At 48.1% G+C, this 19279-nt stretch overlaps 1 protein-coding gene across 9 annotated transcripts in view; it reads left to right on the top strand.

Moving 5' to 3' along the window:
- Positions 1-17653: 17653 nt before the first annotated feature.
- Positions 17654-19279, top strand: part of TSEN2 (tRNA splicing endonuclease subunit 2) — a 42111-nt gene continuing 40485 nt past the window's right edge. For 8 of the 9 annotated variants that reach the window (XR_013760895.1, XR_013760896.1, XR_013760897.1 and 5 more), the window contains exon 1: positions 17663-17713. The gene's annotated coding sequence lies outside the window, so the exon portion shown is untranslated. Of the gene's footprint in view, positions 18120-19279 lie in introns of all 9 variants that reach the window. The other variant, XM_079122307.1, reaches the window with a different exon arrangement.

The raw sequence follows: 19279 nt of genomic DNA, 5'->3' as shown, positions 1-19279 counted from the left end.
GAGACAAGAGGATGGAAAGTCAATGCCGGCCTCAGCGACTTAGTGAGGCCCTAAGCAACTTAGGGAGACCTTGACTCTAAATAAAATTAAAAAAAAAAAAAAGGGCTGGGGATGTGGTTCAGTGGTTGAGTGCCCCTGGGTTCAATCCCCAGTACAAAAAAGAAAAAAAAAAAAAAAAAAAAAATAGCAAGGGTAAAAACATGCAAAAGTGTGTTTACTGTTGGCCGACATCAGAGTGAGCCCTAGTGTGTAGCATCTCACTTAATCCTTAAAAGACCCCCAAAGGGAAGCTGCTGGCATTACCCCAGCTGGATGGTTGTGTACGCTGTTCAAGGACACTCGGCTGTTGGTTGGTGCAGTCAGGTTTGGAATCCAAGTCCAGACGCACATGTGACCTCACTGGGGTTCAGCGGCAGGGTCTTAGGTGTCACCTGCTCCTACTGCACCGTGAGAAAGTGGAGGTGGGGGAAGAAACAGCGCTGAGCTAAGGGTCAGACAGCCAGGACCGGCTACTTGGTCCCATGACTCTCCGCCAGAGGTGTCTGTGCCACACTGTCTCCAGATAAAGAGCACGGTCTTTGCCTGGGGACCAAGGGCAGGGAGGGGCAGAGGAGCCCCATGGGTATTTCCATCCCCAGAACAGGAGGAGTTCAATTTGGGGAATCACTAGGCACATGGGGAGGATTTTGAAGAGGAGTTGGACACTGATAGGAAGAGACGGTGGAAATGAGGGGAGGGAAGGGAGGGAGGGAGGGAGGGAAGGAGGGAAGGAAGGAAGGAAGGAAGGAGGGAGGGAGGGAGGGAAGGAAGGAAGGAAGGAAGGGAAATTCCCCGAGCTCCCATCCTGCCTGATTCTTCTTTGACACCACCCCCAACCTCCTGTTCAGATAGAAAGACTCAAAAAGAGTCTTCAGATAGAAGAAATTTTGAAATATTTATTATTCTAAGGGTGGGCTCACCCTTAGAGCTAAGCTACAGGTCATTTTATTATATAAACTCATGCTTGAACTTCATGTGATTGTGGAGTCCAAAAAAGGAGTTGGTGACATTGCCCAGGACTCGTGGTCACGGTCACTGGTGTTCTTGAGCACCTGCCACCTGCCAAGGCCACGCACATCACTCTCCGCCCTTGCAAGTCCCCCCCGCCCACACACAAGGGAGCTGCTCTCCCTACTCCCGGTTTGTCAAAGGAGCAGCCGGTGCCACTGGAAGTTGTCCCAGAGTGCACACAAGGGCAAGCCCCGGGTTCTCTAATCTCTGAGAGTGGATGCCCTTTCTTTTTTATCCGTTTGGGCCTTGGCTGATGACTGGTCATAGGGCTCAGTCCCCTTGGCTCTGCCCTGCTCTTTAACAAACATTCCAGGTGGATTCATCATCCTGGAGGTCATTCATTCAATCCATATCACAGTCTAAAAACAAACAAACAAACAGGAAGCTAGATTCATAGAAATGGATGAGTCAAGTTGTACCAATCAAAAGCACTTGGTCGAATTTGTCAAAACAAACCAAAAAAAAAAAAAAAAAAAAAAAAAAAAAAAGATTTACAAATTCCTTTCTCCTCTGGACTTCCTTGGTGCCAATCATGTTTTATCTGCGGGTAGCAAAACCCAGAACTGTGTCACCTGGATGCTGTTTGGACACTCTGGTCATTCTGCTGAGGTTCAGGGATGAGTCACAGAGGAGAGGGCAGAGTCACTGGGGACGCAGAGATGAATAAGACCCAGCCCTGACCTGCAGACCTCCCAGGCCACGGGGGACTGTAAAGTACGTTCATGAAACAGCAGCAAATGCCAAGCCTCGCCTGATAAAAGCTGCAGAAAAGGCTCAGATAAAATATCATGGCAGCCAGACTTGGTGGCACACACCTGTCATCCCAGCAGCTCAGGAGGTTGAGGTAGGAGGATCTCGAGTTCAAAGCCAGCCTCAGCAATTTAGTGAGGCCCTCAGCAACTCAGTGAGACCCTATCTCTAAATAAAATACAAAATAGGGCTGGCAATGTGACTCAGTGGTCGGGTGTCCCTGTGTTCAGTCCCTAGTACCCCCCCGCCAAAAAAAAAATGTCATGCCAGGATGGAGAAGGGAGAAGGCCCTTGGGCCCAGGGAAGTCCGGGGAGGCTGGGGCTCACTATACCATCCCCATCTTTCAGATGAGCCAACGGAAGCTCCAGCAGGTTAAGCCACTTGTCCAGGGTCACGGTCAATCCCAGACACTCAGCCTTTGAGTCCGGCTCTGTCGGAAGCAGGAGCTGTACTTTGAGGTCGATTGATTGTTTTCGAACCTGTTATCCCATTGCATCTTCCTGTACCGGGGGTTTCTCTATGTCTCACCAGCCCCTGGGTACAGATGAGTCACCCTGCCCGTAAACATGAATGTTACTGTCTGGGCCCCGCCCCGCCCCCCACTCACCCTGGTCCTTCTGCCACCTGCCAAGCCTCGCCCACCCCAAGCGGGAGTCCCCAGGGGTGTCTATGGTCTCTTCTTCTTTTCAACCCCACCCCATAAAGTCAGCCACTCCAGGAAGCAGTCGGAGCTGTGGCCCTCTGCTCCAGGTGCCCCCCACCCCAAAAATCCTCTGCCAGCCCCCGGCCTTGGGGACAGTGGCCCAGAGGAGTGGAGAGGAGGCCAGGCTCTTGTTCCTACTGAGTCGGAAACCTCAATGACATCTGTCCACCTCCCCTCTGGAGGCCGGGGGGTTCTTATCTGTGGAAAGAGAGGGGTCAGTTCAATTCTGCCCACGTCCCCCTTTGGGGTGGCCAAATGGGACACTGTGACCCAGCTGCTCTGAGGAAATGGGGACTCAGCTCCTGGTCCTTGATAAGACACATCTGTAAGCAATTATACCCTCCAACCCTGGGTGCGCGCGGGGGTTGGGGGGTTAGCACCGCAAGGGACTCAAACTGTTACGGGAACGGCTGCTCCTGACCAGGAGTGGCCCATAAGGTGGCATCCACGGAGCCGTTCGCACGTGCCAGATTCTGCGCGCAGAGCTTCCTCAGCATTATCCACACCATCCTCCCCAAATCCAGCTGCAGCAGGGACCAGTTTTATTCCTATGCTGGAGACAAAGGAAAAGGAACCAATCGTGCTCAGAGAGCAGAAGTCACTAACCTGAGGTCACACAGCTAGGCAGTGGTGGGATCCTGAAACTTAGGCCTGAACTCTTTTTTTTTTTTTTTTTGGTACCAGGGATTGAACCCAGGGGTGCTTAACCACTGAGCCACATACCCAGCCCTTTTTACATTTCATTTAGAGACAAGGTCTTGCTGAAGTGCTTACTGCTCTGCTAAGTTGATGAGGCTGGCCTCGAACTCGAGATCCTCCTGCCTCAGCCTCCCAAGTCCCTGGGATCACAGGTGTGAGCCACGGCACCTGTCAGGGCCCGAACTCTTAAATGCTGTCTCCACACAAGTAGGACCCACGAACCCTCTGGGTGAAAAATTAGCTCGGTTCTGATGCCACTGAGCACCGTCTCTTCCACACTGTGATTCTTGAGGTAGAACCACACAGTGTTTCCCCGTCCGCAAGGTCAGCTGAATAAGAATTCTTAGAACTCCAGGAGGCTCTCTGGGGACGTGCTCTCAAGGCACAGAAAAAAAAAAAAATAATACGATGGTCAGACCTGTTTCAACGGAGAGTTTTTCTCTTCTGTAATTAAAAAACCAAAAACAAAACTCTTCAGAGCCTGGTGCTTCTGGGACTCGGGCACCACGGTATCAGCTGAGCTGTGACAGCCGTCATCATGACATTATCCAACATGGCGGCGCACTCAGCAGAGCTTCGTCTAGCCCTCACCATGCAAGAGGCAGGATTTGGCCTCTATTTTGCAGAGAGAAAAACTGAAACTCGATATGGTTAACTCTGAAATGACTGGAACAGGGGTTGGAGGCAGAGCTCGAGAGGGGAGCAGTTGCCTGGCACAAGTGAGGCCCTGCATCAGAAAGAAAGAAAGAAAGAAAGAAAGAAAGAAAGAAAGAAAGAAAGGAAGGAAGGAAGGAAGGAAGGAAGGAAGGAAGGAAGGAAGGAAGGAAGGAAGGAAGGAAGGAAGGAAGGAGAGAAAGAAGGGAGGGAGGGAGGAGAAAAGAAAAAATAAAATAACTAGAATAGAGGATTTGGAAGGTTCTTATCACAAAAGAAAGGATAAATGTTTGCAAGATGGACAAACTTAATATTCTGAGTTGATCATGATGCATGTCCCAAAATGTCACGCTGCACCCCATAAGCACATACAAGTATTGTTTGTTAATTTTAAAATTAATTAAGCCAAGCATGGTGGTGCCCACCTGTAACCCCAGCTACTCAGGAGGCTGAGGCAGGAGGATTGCAATTTGAGGCCAGCCTCGGCAACTTAGCCAGATCCAATCTCAAAATAAAATGAAAAGGGTTAGGGATGGAGCTTTGTGCTAGAGTGCTTACCTAGCATGTGTGACTCCCTGTATTCAATCCCTAGCACGGCAAAATAAAAATAACAACAAAAATAAATGTTAATTTAAGCAATTAAAAAAAAATAACAAATGAGGGGCTGGGGTTGTGGCTCAGGGGTAGAGCACTTGCCTAGCATGTGTGAGGCACTGGGTTCAGTTCTCAGGACCACATATAAAAAAGTAAATAAAATAAAGGATTATCCACATCTAAATATATATATATATATATGTTTTTTAAAAAATAACAAAAGATCATAAAGGAGAAGTGTCTTGCTAGAAGGGATCCAGATAGCAAGCAGCTACTCTGGTCTTAAACCAATTGCGTGTGACCCCAAATCCTGTGCCGTTGATGCAACCTTGTCCTGAGCGTCTTAGTTTCCCATTTTCTTGGTGGTTCTCGATCCAGAAAGCACTTGTGAAGTACCTGGGCTCTTTTTTAAAGACGCTGTGAATAGGCCCATTCCGGATCCAGGACGTCAATCTCTCCAGGTGTGAACCCAGGTCGAAGACCTCAACTCCAAAGGTTCATGGGCTCCAAGAACATCTGAACCTCAGGTTGACCCAGTCTGATAAGCCCAAGAACTGGCAGAAGAAGAGTACAAGACCTGAGGAAGAAGTGACCTTCCACCGGTTCTTCCCCTCACCCATCCTTCCAGTTCCTTTCCTGGTCCACCCAAGAAATGGCAGCTGACTCCCTTTGGGATTTGAAACCATTTGGCATTGGGATATGTCTCTCTCTCTCTTTTTTTTTTTTTTTTTTTTTTTTTTTTAATGTTTTGGTCCTGGGGATTGAACCCAGGGGCGCTTGACCACTGAACCACAACCCCAGCCCTTTTTATTTTTTAAGTTTGAGACAGGGTCCTGCTAAGTTGCCCAGGTTGGCTTTGAACTTGTGATCCTCCTGCTTCAGCCTCACTGGGGCATGCACCACCATACTCAGCTTCTGGTAAGGATTTCTGTACGGCCCCTACGCCACCCAGAGGGTGTCTTGGAGGCCTGGCACATAATAGGTGCTCAGTAAACATTTGTTAAACAAATCCAGGAAGAGTCTCCTCCAGCCATTCTCTTCAGTCAGGCTAAATGAGATTGTTCCAATAGATTCTGTACCACTTTTTAAAATCTATTCAATGAGGGGCTGGGGACATAGCTCAGAGGTAGAGTGCTTGCCTAGCCCATGCAAGGCCCTGGGTTCCACATCTAGCATTGCAATCAATCAATCAATCAGTGAAAATGTGCCCCAAGACCTAGAGTTGCCCAGCCCAGCTGAGCTCAGGACCTCCCACCCGTCAGCTGGATGGAAGGGTGCCCCATGCACAGAACCTTTCCTCACCATGTGTATTAACTTAAAAAAGAGAAAAAGAAATCCTCTCTGATTTAATAGGTTGGAAACAAACCTCAGTTTTGGTTTGAATTTACATTTCTTTGAATCCTGGTGAGGATGAACTCTTTTCTTTTTTCATTTGCTTATTAGTCATTTGTATGGTTCCTTCTGTGAATCGTCTGTTCCCAATTTACTAATTTACAACGAGAAATATAACTGCCAAAGGGGACCGGATACACATGTCCTCAGCCAACACGTCAGCTCCCTGTGGGCACGCTCCACAGAAAGCCAAGTTCAAATCAGAACGAGGGATGTGGGCGCTCAGGGAGCACAGAATGAGAGGAGGGAGGGGCTGGTTATGGGATTCCAGTGTTCCATGGAGTCAGGGCAGGAGAGACCTCCCATGAGGATCCACTCAATCCTTGGCCTGCAGTATCCTCCTCCCTTCTTTCTTCTGCTATCCAACCTTTCTTCAGATGGACGTATTCTTTCTTTAAATATAGTACTACATTCAGCCAGGAGTGCTGGCGCACACCTGTAAATCCAGCAACTTGGGAGGCTGAGGCAGGAGGATGGCAAGTTGGAGGCCAGCCTCAGCAACTTAGCAAAACCCTTAAGAACTCAGTGAGATCCTTCAAAAACAAAAAAGGCTGAGGGTGTGGTTCAGTGGTAGGGCACTTGCCTGGCGGGCTCCAGGCCCTCAGTTCCATCCCCAGGACTACAAAAAAGAAAAATATTACTACATTCATTGGAATTTTCTCTGGTTTTATCCTTGACCTTGCAGAGGACGGTCTGAGTTCCCAGTTCCTTTGCCTCCTTGGATCTTTTGCCCATCTCTCAGGAGCTTACAAAGTATGGTTGACCCCTCCTGGGGTGTCTACCCTTCTGGTTATCTGAACGTTGCTCTTCTTCCATAATCCTTTGAGTGTGTCTGTGAAACTCCACACTTACATATTACTTAAGAGTGAGAACCAAGCCTCCCCATGTGCTCTCAGAGAGGTCCCTGGCCCCCCAAAAGTTAAGATCCCTTGCTACTGAGGACTTGGAGCATGCAGAGGGTGTACTCCAAAGAAGAAATCAGAATGACGAGGGAGATGAGTAGTCTGGGAAGGTTCCTGGAGTTTGCAGGAAAGACTTCTTTCAGAGAGGTGGGAAGAAAGATTTTAGGTGGGCACATATTCCTGGAATATGCAACAGCCTCCCTCCTCATGGTCCTCAAACCTCAAGATCCTTCTCTACACCAGGCCTCCAGAGTGAGCTTGCCCAACCCAAACATGGCTGAGTAACTCCACTCTTCATCCCTTCCTTCTGTACCTACCACTCTCGGGATAAGCTCCAAATTCCAAAGGACAGAGGGCAAAGACCTTCACTGTTTACCCTAACTTTCTCTTCTGCTGGCTCTCTCCCCAGCAGAATACTTGATGATTCTTTTATATATGAGCTGGGGTCTTGCTCTGTTTCCCAGGCTGGCCTCAAAATCCTGGGTTCAAGTGATCTTCCCACCTCAGCCTCCCAAGTAGCTGGGACTTTCAGTATCTGCCTGGCTCTTGCTGGATATTTTTCCCCCCAGTTTTAGGGATTGAACCCAGGACCTCCTGCATGATAGGCAAGCTCTCTCCCACTGAGCTACACCCACAACCCTTTTGATTAATTTTATTTTGATACAAAATCTCACTAAGTTGTCCAGGCTGGCCTCAAACTTGCCATCCTCCTACCTCAGCCTCCCCAGCAGCTGGAGTTCCAGGCATGCACCCACTGTGCCAAGCCTGATGGTTCTCGAATATGACATGTGGGTTTACATCTCTAGATCTCCGCTCAGGTAGCTGCTCCCGTCTGTAATACCCTCCCCTACCAACCAGGTCAATTCCCTCTCATCCTTTAATACCCAGCTCTAATGTCTGCTTCTGGGTGATGATGTTTTTCCTGAGCCTCCGGGCCTTCGCCACACTGTGTGAGAGTTTAGCTTTCTAGAGCATCCTCTCGGGTTGGATGTGAAATACCTTGTGTGATTTTTCAAGGTGTCCTTGACCTCCCGCATATGCTGGTACGCGGGCTCTGAGGGAACAAGGTCATGGCAGTAGACATGCTCATGGATAACTATCATTCGAGAGAATCAGGAGAGCTGGATTCCAGGGCTGGTCTCCCAGGACCTTGGTAGTAAATTCCTTGTTCTCTCAGGACCTTAGTCTCCCTGTGTATAAACTGGGAACACCAGAACTCCATTATATTGCAATGTTATTGATGAAAACTTACTCCGTACGAGGCCCAATTCCAGAAGTAGACAGAATAACCACATAATGTCTACACATATCATGATTTCTGTTACAATGACAATATAAAAACAAAGTCCTTGAAGATATCTGCAGTCTTGTTCTGGAAACAAGGAAGGCAGGACCAAGATCTTTCATGGGGAGAGAATTTTAAACTGTAAGGGGAAGATGCATTCCATTACAGGAATCATGATGTTGCTCTTGGCCCCTGTGAGACCTTGGAGTGAGGTGAAATGATTAAGGACATGACACTCAGGCAGAGCACAGCTCGGATCTTGACTCTGCCACCCTCCAGCTGTGTGACCTTGAGCAAGACATTTTACCTCTCTGGGCCTGGGAAAAGTAGAAATTGTCCACCTATCTCAGAGACTTGCTATGAGAACACAGTTATATGTAGGACTCTGACTGCTAGGAATCTTTTCCTTTGGGTCCCCAAAAATATAAGCTATTTGGCAAGGGAGATTGGACAAGGGACTTTGCCCCTTGGAACTTCAGTTTCCTCATCTGCCAAATGCACACCTGAGAGCTGCCCTGGAGGGCTAAGATTCAGAGACCCTGCAAGGACTACCAAGAAGGAAGTTCAGTGGAGCAAGAGAGTCAGAGGAAGGCTCTGGAACACGTGACAAATTGCCAGCTCCCATCAGAACCAGCTCTTAAACAAACAGCGAATTTCCTCTATTAACAAGTCCTGTGGAATGCAGATGAGATTTTTTTTTACCTCCTTCTTTTTGCTGATTAAGTTCCCCCAAAACCCCCTTAAGAATTTTAATAAGAAATGCAAAAATCAACAAAAGTTCAGCAAACCCTTTCCTGTTATTAAATAAAGGGAAAGTAAATATTGCAAATTGGACATATTTCCTAAGAGGATGTTTTGTTTGGGCGGAAAAAAATAACGAGAAAGAAAAGAAAAAGCTATTTGCTTTCTGGCAGCAAATACATGTCTTTGCTGAAATTTGGTTTCAAATTTGATGACTGGGACATTATTCCTGGTTTGCCTGGAATGTAGGCCTTTTGACATCTAAGGCGGATGTACCCAGGGAAGCAGGAAAGCCAGGTTGGGGCTGGGGCCCTATTTGACTTCTTCTCGCTTCTGTCCTGTGAGCAGACCAGAGAGTTCTTCAGTCACCCAGGAAATTATAAGCCCAAGATCAGAAGTGGGAATGTACTGGGGGGGGAGGGTCACACACAAGACAAAAGCAACTTAGAACAAAGAAAAATTTTATGTTGTTTTGAGAGAAAGGGAGAATAAATAAAACATGAAGGTTTCTCTATATCTCTTTTTAAGGATATGATATGAGATCATAAAACATAGTCTATCAATATAGCACCAACACAGATAAAGAGGTCCTGAGGTCGAAGGACCCAGGTTTAAATCCTACATCTGCCATTTCTTGGCTGGGTTACCTTGGGTAAGTTATGTAACTTCTCTGAATATCACTTTTTTATTTCTATTGTTTTGGTCCTGGAAAATGAATTTGGGGGTACTCTACCACTGAGTTGCACTCATAACCCTTTTAATTTGTTTTTAATTTTGAGACACGGTCTAGGCCAAGTGGCTGAGGCTGGCCTCAAACATGAAATCCTCTTGCCTCAGCCTTCCAAGTGGCCAGGGTTACAGGCGGTGGACCACAGCACACCAGCTGACTTTCCTCATCTTTAAAAGGGAGAGAATAAAAGTATTTAATGAGAGAGGTCGTAGTGAGGAGCACCAGAAGGGAAAAACTACCCCATGGAAATAAAGCACCTGGGGCTGGGGTTGTGGCTCAGTGGTAGAGCGCTTGCCTGGCACGTGTGAGGCATTGGGTTCGATTCTCAGCATCACATAGAAATAAATGAGTAAAATAAAGGTCCTTCAACATCTAAAACTACCTTTAAAGTAAAGCACCTTTCTTTTCCACTTTTATGACAAATATAGAAGAAGCAGAAAAGGAGACCTGCAGAACACACCCCTGTAGTGCACAACTGAACGATCCCAGCACAAACATCACGGTGAATTCACGCAAGCTGGATGGTCCGCTCCTGAGCTCCCCGGCTGTCCATCCCTCCCAGCTGGGTGCACCGCCCTTGGTTGACCAAGGCATCCTTACGCAGCGCGTGACTGTACTTGATTTCTTTCTTTCTTTTTTTGGTACCAGGGATTGAACTCAGGGACACTCGACCCCTGAACCACACATCCCCAGCCCTGTTTTGTATTTTATTTAGAGACAGGGTCTCCCCGAGTTGCTTAGCGCCTGGGGGTTGCTGAGGCTGGCTTGGAACTCTCCATCCTCCTGCCTCAGCCCCCGAGCCGCCGGGATGATAGGCGTGCGCCACCGCGCCGGGCTTGATCGGTGATTGATGGTGTACAAAACACATTAGCACTCAAGATCGGACACGCTGATCGCCACAGCCCTGGAAGACAAGAAAAGACAAGAGGACAGGACTGACCTTATTTTCCAGCCGGAGAAAACAACCAAAGCAAAGAGAAGGGAGAGAGGTAGAAGGTACGGCCACTGCTAGCCACCTGGCTCCTATGGTGGAACCACCTCTCTCTGGGGTCCCCACACCCCTCCCCAGTTCTCAAAGTCCTCCTTGAAGGGGTTCCCACGTCCTCGCCTGCTCAGCACCTGCTGCTCACTCACCCCGGGCTGGAACACCAAGGGAGGGTGTGGGATCATGCATGGGATGCTACGACAGGGCTCCTCCTCTGGAAAGGCCCACGTCGCCACCAAAGAGACCGTGAGTCTCCACTTTGCAGGACCAGAACAGAGGACCACCTTCTTCTCCCACCTCCTCCCGGGTTCCTCTCTGGCCCTCCCAGAATGCTGACCACCACCATCTTCAAACAGCTGATCGGAAATAGGAAAACGACTTTGGTTTTGTTGTTTTTCCAGCATTTTATTTATCTGTCTGCTTAAAGGATCTTCTTGTGCAAATATTAAATATTAAAATACACCAATAAGCCTAGCATGGTGGCACAGACCTTTAATCCCAGTGACTCCAGAGGCTGAGTCAGGAGGATGGCCTCAGCCACTTAGTGAGATCCTCGGCAAATTACTGAGACCCTATCTCAAAGAATAAAAAGCGCTGGGGATGTAGCTCAGGGGTAAAGTGCCCCTGGGTTCGATCCCCAGTACCAAAAAATAAAAAATAAAAATAAAATAAATAAAATCGAGAAATAAACATAACAAAGAATATAACAATCACCTCTATGCCCACCACCCACATTGGTTTCTGTTTGTTTTTAATTAGAAATAAAGCCAAAGTCCCCCTCTGTACTAACCAACTCCCACAGATAACTGATGAGTTTCAGGCACATACTTCCTGGACATTTTAAAAAATGACAACACACCTATACATACATTCAGTATTGCTTTGTGTATATTTTAATTTACATAAATGGTATTATGGGATTCCTATCATTCTGTCTCTGGTCTTTTTCCCCAAACATGTTTTTGAAATTTATCCATGTTGAGATATAGAGATATTGATATCTATATTGATCTCAGTTTATTCATGTTAGTGGGTGCATAGTATTCCAGTGTATGACCATTTTATATCACATTTTATGGTATCCATTACCTTTTTTTTAAAATTACAAACCAGTATGCTTTAATACAAATCTTTGTTTCTCTTTGGATATATATGCACAGGTTTCTCTAGGAAGTTGACCCCCAAGCAAGACATGTTTGATAGTCTGTGGGAAGACACAGGGCAGGAGAAGACATTCCTGGGATCCACTCCCCGCTCTGGCACTTATGTCCAGTGTGACCTCAGACAAGTCATTTCACCTCTCTGAATCTGTTTACTTCTTTTTAAAAATATTATTATTATTATTAGTTGTAGGTGGACACAATACCTTTATTTTATTTACTTACTTTTATCTGGTGCTGAGGGTCGAACCCAGTGCTTCACACGTGTGAGGCCAGCACTCTACCACTGAGCCACGACCCCAACCCCGAATCTGTCTTCTTACCGGTTAAATGGGTATGATGGGGCATAGCCCACGGTATTGTTGGGAAGGACTGAGTCTCTCTCTAAAAGCACTTGGAACAGGGAAAAGAGGCAGCTGCCATTGTCCATTCTATAGGATTTTCTAGCAGCCAAAAAAGATAGAGAGGCAGTGCCCAATTCTGGGCAGGAGGTCCCTGGGCGCTTCAACAGGACCTTGCCCAGCCACTCAATGCCTTGGGATCTGGCTCAGCTCATCCCTGCCCACATGGGACGCTCCCCTCCCTGACCTCGCCTGGCTTCAGCAGGGTAAATCATGGAGCATTTATACTCTTGGAACCTCAGCTTCTTTGCCTGAAAACTGGAATTAGAACAACTACCTCAAAGAGCTATTGGGAGACGTCAGTCCTAAATAGGACATTTGAGACGCAATTCCCTAGCCTGCTCATCTGGACAGTTTTTCCTTCAAAGCTGTGAAATTAGCTAAGGTTTTGTCTCATCGGCAAGTATCCCTGCCTTGACTTTCTGTTTCACGGCCCTTGCATTTATTGATTTGTTGGCTGGTTGGTCTGTGTGTTTGTAGAGGATGCTGGGCATAAGACGTGGATCCTTGGTGGGGTCCTGGTCTTCATCTCAGGGAAGCCGAGTCCGCCAGTCCGAGTGGTTTAAGTTTGCTGAAACACCCCCATCTGGTGGACGCACTCAGGTACTGCAGGCCTTGACCCAGGCGCAGGAAAACAATGGGGCGACGGCCGGGGCTGCCCAGCCCTGCTCAGAAATGCCGGTGGCTCCCCATTGTCTACAGGGTAAAGTCCAAAAGCCAAGCCTGGAATTCAAGCGCCTCCACAACCGGACCCCGCCCTACCTATCGGACCTTATCACGGCTTCGACCTCCTGCCCGCGCCGGGCCCAGCTCCTCCCTGGCTCCAGAGCCTCAAAGCCCATTGCAGCCTCCCACGTGGGCCTTCCCTAGGCTACACCGCCTTGCACACTGCTCATCCACCCTCCTTCCAGGTTCAGCTCATGGGCCACCACCTCCAGGCCCTTCAACCCTTGTTTTCCTGACCTCCCCCCAACACTTAGTGCCAGCTGTGTTTATATATATATATTGAAAGTTATGTTATGCATTGCCCTCTGGTATCCTGCACCAGAGACTAAAATCCAAGCCCTGGACCTGGTCCCAGGGACCCGGATTCTCATCTGACCTCCACTATGTCCTACCCACGAGACCACAGGCAAGTGAGGTAACCTCACCTGTGAAACAGAGGGTGACACTCATCTCACTGGTCTGTTATGAGAATTAGATAATAGATACAGTGGTTGGCACATAGTAAATGCTCAATAAATTGTTATACGTGCTAAGCTTGGTGGTGCACTCCTGTAGTCCTAGTGACTCTGGAGGCTTAGGCAGGAGGAACACAAGTTCAAGGTCAGCCTGGGCAATTTAGCTAGACTGTCTCAAAATAAAAATACGAGTCAGGTGTGATGGCATTTGCCTGTAATTACAGCAACTGGGGAGGCTGAAGCAGGAGAATCTCAAGTTCAAAGCCTCAGCAATGTAGCAAGGCCCTAAGCAACTGAGCAAGACCCTGTCTCAAATTTTTAAAAATTAAAAATAACTGGGGATGCGAATCAGTGGTTAAATGCCCCTGGATTCAATCTCTGGAAGGGAAGGGAAGGAAAGGGAGGGAGGGAGGGAGGGAGGGAGGGAGGGAAGGAAGGAAGGAAGGAAGGAAGGAAGGAAGGAAGGAAGGGAGGGAGGGAACCAAAGTCTGAAGTGATAGATTTATTAGATGATTCTCTCTACTTTTGTGTATGTTTGAAAATGACAGGTTTTGTCGCAAGCAGTAAGAAAGGAATCAAGTTTGGTTCCAACAAGTGGATTTTATTCATGCAATGTACACGCAACATTCCTAATAATAAGAAGTCACAAATACATTGAAGACTCACTCCCTTGTTCACCTAGAGTCCAATCTCCATGGACTTAACTCAATGCAACGTCTCTTAGCCAAGAAGTCAGTCAGCAAGACCGAGGGGATTCTTCTCAGCCGTAGCCTCTCTCAGCTCCTCACATATCTTTGGCTGTCCTCGGGTGTCTGATAAGCCGGAGGCTGGGTGGCAGTTGTTGCCGCAGGAGAGGTGGTCAGTTGTCCGGCCTCGGTGACAGCAATCAGTGATGGAGTGGACAGCAGCCGGGGCAGTCAAGAGACAGAGCAACATGGAGCCCTCTGGTCACGGTGCTGCTGACAGTTCGCTCCAAAAGTCCAGGGGTTTAAGTAGTGATTTTCAGCCCAGTCACGCTCTGGTCTTCATCAATAAAGACCAGAACACGACTAGACTAGGAGCCCCCACTCAGATCATAGATCAAGGTTCATCTCGGCCTTGTTCAGGAGTGTCATCCTGCCACACCGCAAGTTTGTCACCAGGTGCCTTTATTTTAGCTTTACAAGTTCAGGCAAATACCAAATACAGCTTATTATCACTACATAACACACGACTGTAGCCATTCCTGTTCTTTCCTTGTCTCATTACAGGTTTATAATGCCCAGAATGCAAAGCGCTCTGCTTGGGGGCGTCTGAAACCTAACAACAGGTGTACGAGGCACACTGAGGAGAAACTCCTGGGAAAGGGCTTCCCATTCTCTTCGACTCTCGATCCTCTGTGAGGACAGGGCTCCAGATGGCGCCACCCGAGGTCCCATTAGCAGGTAATCCCAAGCCCTTCAAAGCAGAGTGCCAGGTTGGGACCTATCACAGCCCTGGGCTCTAGCTTCAGCCCCACCCAGGCTCGTTCTGTTAGCTCTGGCGACTCTCAGCACTTCTAGAACTACCTTCAGTCAAATGAGGAACTGGGACTGTGAATTCCCTGGTTTTTTGTGTTTTGGTTTTTTTTTTTTTTTTTTTTTTTTTTTTTTTTTTTTTTTTTTTTTTTTTTAACCCTCTAATTCTAAAACCAGCTACAGGTTGAGCATCCCTCATCCAAAAATCAAAAATCTAAAATGTCCCCCCCACAATCTGAAACTGCTCGGCACGATGCCACAGCTGGAAAATCCCACACCTGACCTCACAGGATAGGTGGCAGAGAAAATGCAGAGGCACCAAAAACCTTATATAAAATTACCTTTGGGTTGTGAGTGTGAGGTGTACGTCAAACAGAAATAAGTTTCATGTTTAGAGTTGGCTTTCCATCCCCAAGATGTCTCATTATGTACACGCGAATATTCTAAAAGCCAAAACACTTCTGGTCCCAAGCATTGCAAATTTAAAAAACAAAAACAAACAAACAAAAAATTCAGCCTGCATTCCCAAATTTGCAAGTTCTGGTACAGCATTACAGCCTCCCCTCCTCCACTTCCTCTCCCCGCAGTCTCTTCCCTGCCCAATCCAGTCTTTTACCCCTCCCTATGGTTCGGATATGAATCCCCTAAGGATTCATGTGTTGCAGGCTTAGACCTCAGGGTGGTGGTAGGACTCTGAGAATGATGCCTAGTGGGACATCCTTAAGTCACTGGGGGCACTGACCTCAGAAGGGAACACTGGTCTCTGTGTGATGGGTTCTCATGAGAATGAACTGGCTGAGCCTGATTCCTGAGTTGCTGTCTGGCTTCCTGTTTGATGGGATCTCTCCCTTCTGCATGCACCACTGCCATCTGCTAGAGCTGAGCCAATGGCCATGATTTGCCCCTGAATCTGGAGCTAAATAAACCTCTTTTCTTTGTAAAATTCTCAGCCTCAGGCATTTTGTTGTAGCAATGGAAAACAGACACTTGTATTCTGCTTCTCCTTGTCCACCACCACTTTTTTTTTCAATATTGAAACCATGAAGAAGTTCATTTGTCTTTTCACATCTGAAGCCTGCACTTCTAGCCTACCCATTGAAGCCCATGCAGGCAAAGCAGCCAGTGAATGCCACATCATGATCATGCTCTACCAAGAGTTCATAGTCTGGTTAAGAAGGACCAGCAAACAGGAACAATCTAGGCTGTGTCAGACTCTTGCAGAACACAGAGGTCACCCAAGCAGGTGGCAGAAGGCAAGAAGTTTCCTGGAAGAGATGAGATCTGAGCTGAAACCTAAAGGATGCCCAGAAATAACTGTAGCAAACAGAAGGAAGAAAGATGTTCCAAGCAGTGACAACACAATGTGCCAAGATCTGGAGGCAAAAGGAAGTTGGAGAAGATCCAGAATTTAAAGTCTGCTTTACACTCAGCCCCCATGAATCTCTCCAGTGTTATTTACCCACCTCCATTGTCATTCCTTTCCCTCCTTCCCAGGTCTGTGTGCTGAAGAACCTGTGATTCAGCTTTGAGAAGGTGTGTGTCAGACTCCTTTGAAATAACCATAAGCTCATGACCCACGATGAGAGGCAGGAGATGGAAAGCAAACCCCAGATCAGCAAGCTTTCCTTTATTCTGCAGTGAAGTCAATTGATCAGGCCCGGGAAGGCCCATTTTCTGGGTATGGAGATGGCCCCAGAGTTACAGGAGTCTGGGTTTTATGTTTCATTGGAGACTGTGGACGTGCAGTTTGGACAGTCAGGGGCTAGTGTGCATGTTAAAACTTTAATTTAGGAAGGTAGTTGTCCAAAACTCATTGCTATCTGGGGAGACAGAAGTCCAGATCCCAAGGGATGAGTACTCAAATCTTGCCCATTGCTTTTCTTTCTCTGGGATCCATTGTCCCAGAGTTTCATTATTTGGTTTTCTCCTTCCAGGACCCATCTGCAATGGGGAAGGGTAAAGGTCCAGGGCCCAGCATTTCAGTATTTGCCTCCTTCATTCAAGATCCACTGGGGTTGGGAAGGGGTGAATGTTTGCTTTTGGTGGAGACGCTGGGGATGAATCCAGGAAGGGATGAAAGTGCTTCTTCCCCTCAGAGCCTATTTGTCATTGGGAAAAGAGGTACTGGAGAAGTTTAATATTTGGCTAAGTTCCCCTCCCTCCTCTCGAGCCACACTGTCCCTCCGTTTTTCTTGGGGAGCTGTCTTGCAGGAATATTATTTTCCATAACCCTTCAATAACCAGGTAAGCAAAAACTTTTATCCTGACGACCCATTTCTCAGTAAAGTAAACCGAGGGTCTGAAAGTCACACACTCAAGGTCACAGAGTCAGTGAGGGCAGAGATGGCGATTCTAACTAAGTTGGCCTCTGGGGCTGTTGTCCCGTTTACAATGCCGAAGACAGTCAGAGCACAGCGGTTTTTGGTCCGGTGTCCAGAAGAGGGAGCATCCCTCCAGGCTGCAGCTTAAACACATGAGCTCCTGCGACCCCCGTGGTGCACGGAGAGTTGAGAAGCGTTCCCCAAAGGCCGCAGCATTCTAATAAAGTGTGGTGGCATCCCATCCCTCCGAGGGGCTAGGAGTCTCTAGGTACGTGTTCCACTAGTCCCAATGCAATAGGACATCGGGCAAACAACTTCGAATCCCGGGTGTAAAATGGTTCTTGCGGGATCGCTGAGCGGATTAAAGGAGAACAGCATCTGTGCAGGGAGGCTGTCCGCAGAATGCCTGCCGAAGAGGGAGAGAAAGAAACCCGACGCGTGGCCTCATCCGCAGATATAGCCAGCCGCCAGCTGGTGCAGGGAACACCCGCCTTCAGGCCGTGCGCAGGCGCACTCCGCTGAGAACGCGGAGGAATGTGGGGCGCCCGCGAGTTCTGCGTCTGCGCACTCGGCTCGTTTTGCGGCCGCGCTGCTTGACGGCAGCGGCGTCTGCCCGCCCTCCCCGGCCGGCGTTCCCGGGTAACGGGGAGCGCGCGGTGCCGGGGAAGGTAAGGTTCCCGAGGAGCTGACGGCTTTCGGACGCGGAGAGCGCCGGGGCCCAGCCGGGTGGGCGAATTGCTTCGAGAAGAGACAGGGTCCCTACGAAAGCCCTCCAGGGAGAGAGGGGAAGCGGCCCAGAGACCTTTCCGGGGCGAAGAGCCTGACTCCCCAGTTCTGCCAGGCTTGACCCTCTCGCTCCTGTCGCCCACCTGTAGCGCTTGGTTCGGTGTAGGACAGAAGAGGCTGGACACCCCAGGAATTTTCAGGAAGCCGGTTTATTGACTGCAGGGTCCAGAGGGACTACCCTCCAACATTCTCTAGACCTCGAGAATGGAATTTCTTGGACTTTTTCACCCAAGGGAGCGGGTGGGGAGTGCTTGGAGGTTTGCAATTCTGTAGGAGTCTACATAAAAGGTTTTGTTTTTTTTTTTTTCCTTCGAGTTCACGGAAAGTACATTTTGTCCCCCCCCCCCTTTTTTTTTCTCGATTAGTCAGCGGTTTTACAACAAAAGCAGAAGTGACCTCATCAGGTCTGCAGCCAAACTTAGTTTTTGCAAGACAGAATGACTTGGTCCTCACAAGAAATAGGAAGTCCTATCCCACATTGAGAGGTGTTTTTTTTTTAGGGGGGGGGGGCGGGTTGACATTTTTGCTGATATTGTGTTATAAAACTTTCTGACAAGAAGAGGAACTTGTATGTTACAAATATGATGGGATATCTGCTGAATTAGGGCAAGGGTCTTCTGGGCGGGGGTCTCTGGTCTGCTTTAGGTACTTTCTAGGAAGCTCAGCCTGGTCCAGTGCTGGGAGCTGGGAAAGTCCAGGGGTGTCCAGCAGTCCCTGTGCCAATGAGGAGCCTCCCACTCTAGTGGGGTTGGGGTGAGGGGGACACACATGCAAGGAAAGCATCAAAGGGATAAGTTAAGACAGGAAGTGGTCTCCCCCAGACTGTGGTGTATGCACAGTTGTTTATTGCAGTTACATCTGCCATCTGCTGAGCACTCCCATGTGGTAGACCTTGTGCAGGTGCTTTCTGCACTAAATTACCCATTTAATCCTTAGAGCACCCTTCAAAGGTTGACCCTTTGTTTATATATCTTATATGTTCTAATTTGAAAGCTCCCCAGAGGCAGGATTGTTTACCTTATCCCTTCCATCCTTGTTTCCCTGAGATCAGGAGGTACTGCAATTGGAGCTTGCAGTACCAGCTTTGCTGGATGGGAGGCATGTTTGGCATCTGGTCCTAGGGGGCTGGAAAAAATTAAATGAAACCACGTCCTCCCTTGTTTGTTCTTGGATGGACATTTACTCAGCAGCTAAAAGGTGTTAAGTTGTTGGCACAAGGAAAGAATAAACAACAGGCTGCTTGTTTTTGATACAAAATAAATATACTGTACGCATGCCTGGGTGATAGGCATGTTGGGGTTTGGGAAATGAAGCATAACAATCATTTATAGGAGCACCCAGCCCCCCACTTTTCTCATCTGTACATTGGGAGTAAGAATAGTATTTGAGCCGATCTCGGTGATTCACACCTGTGATCTCAGCAGTTTGGGAGGCTGAGGCAGGAGGAT

Source organism: Sciurus vulgaris (assembly GCF_902686455.1).
Source record: "Sciurus vulgaris genome assembly, chromosome: 19".
NCBI classification, from domain to species: Eukaryota; Metazoa; Chordata; class Mammalia; order Rodentia; family Sciuridae; genus Sciurus; species Sciurus vulgaris.
This window is presented reverse-complemented; position numbering and strand designations above follow the sequence as displayed.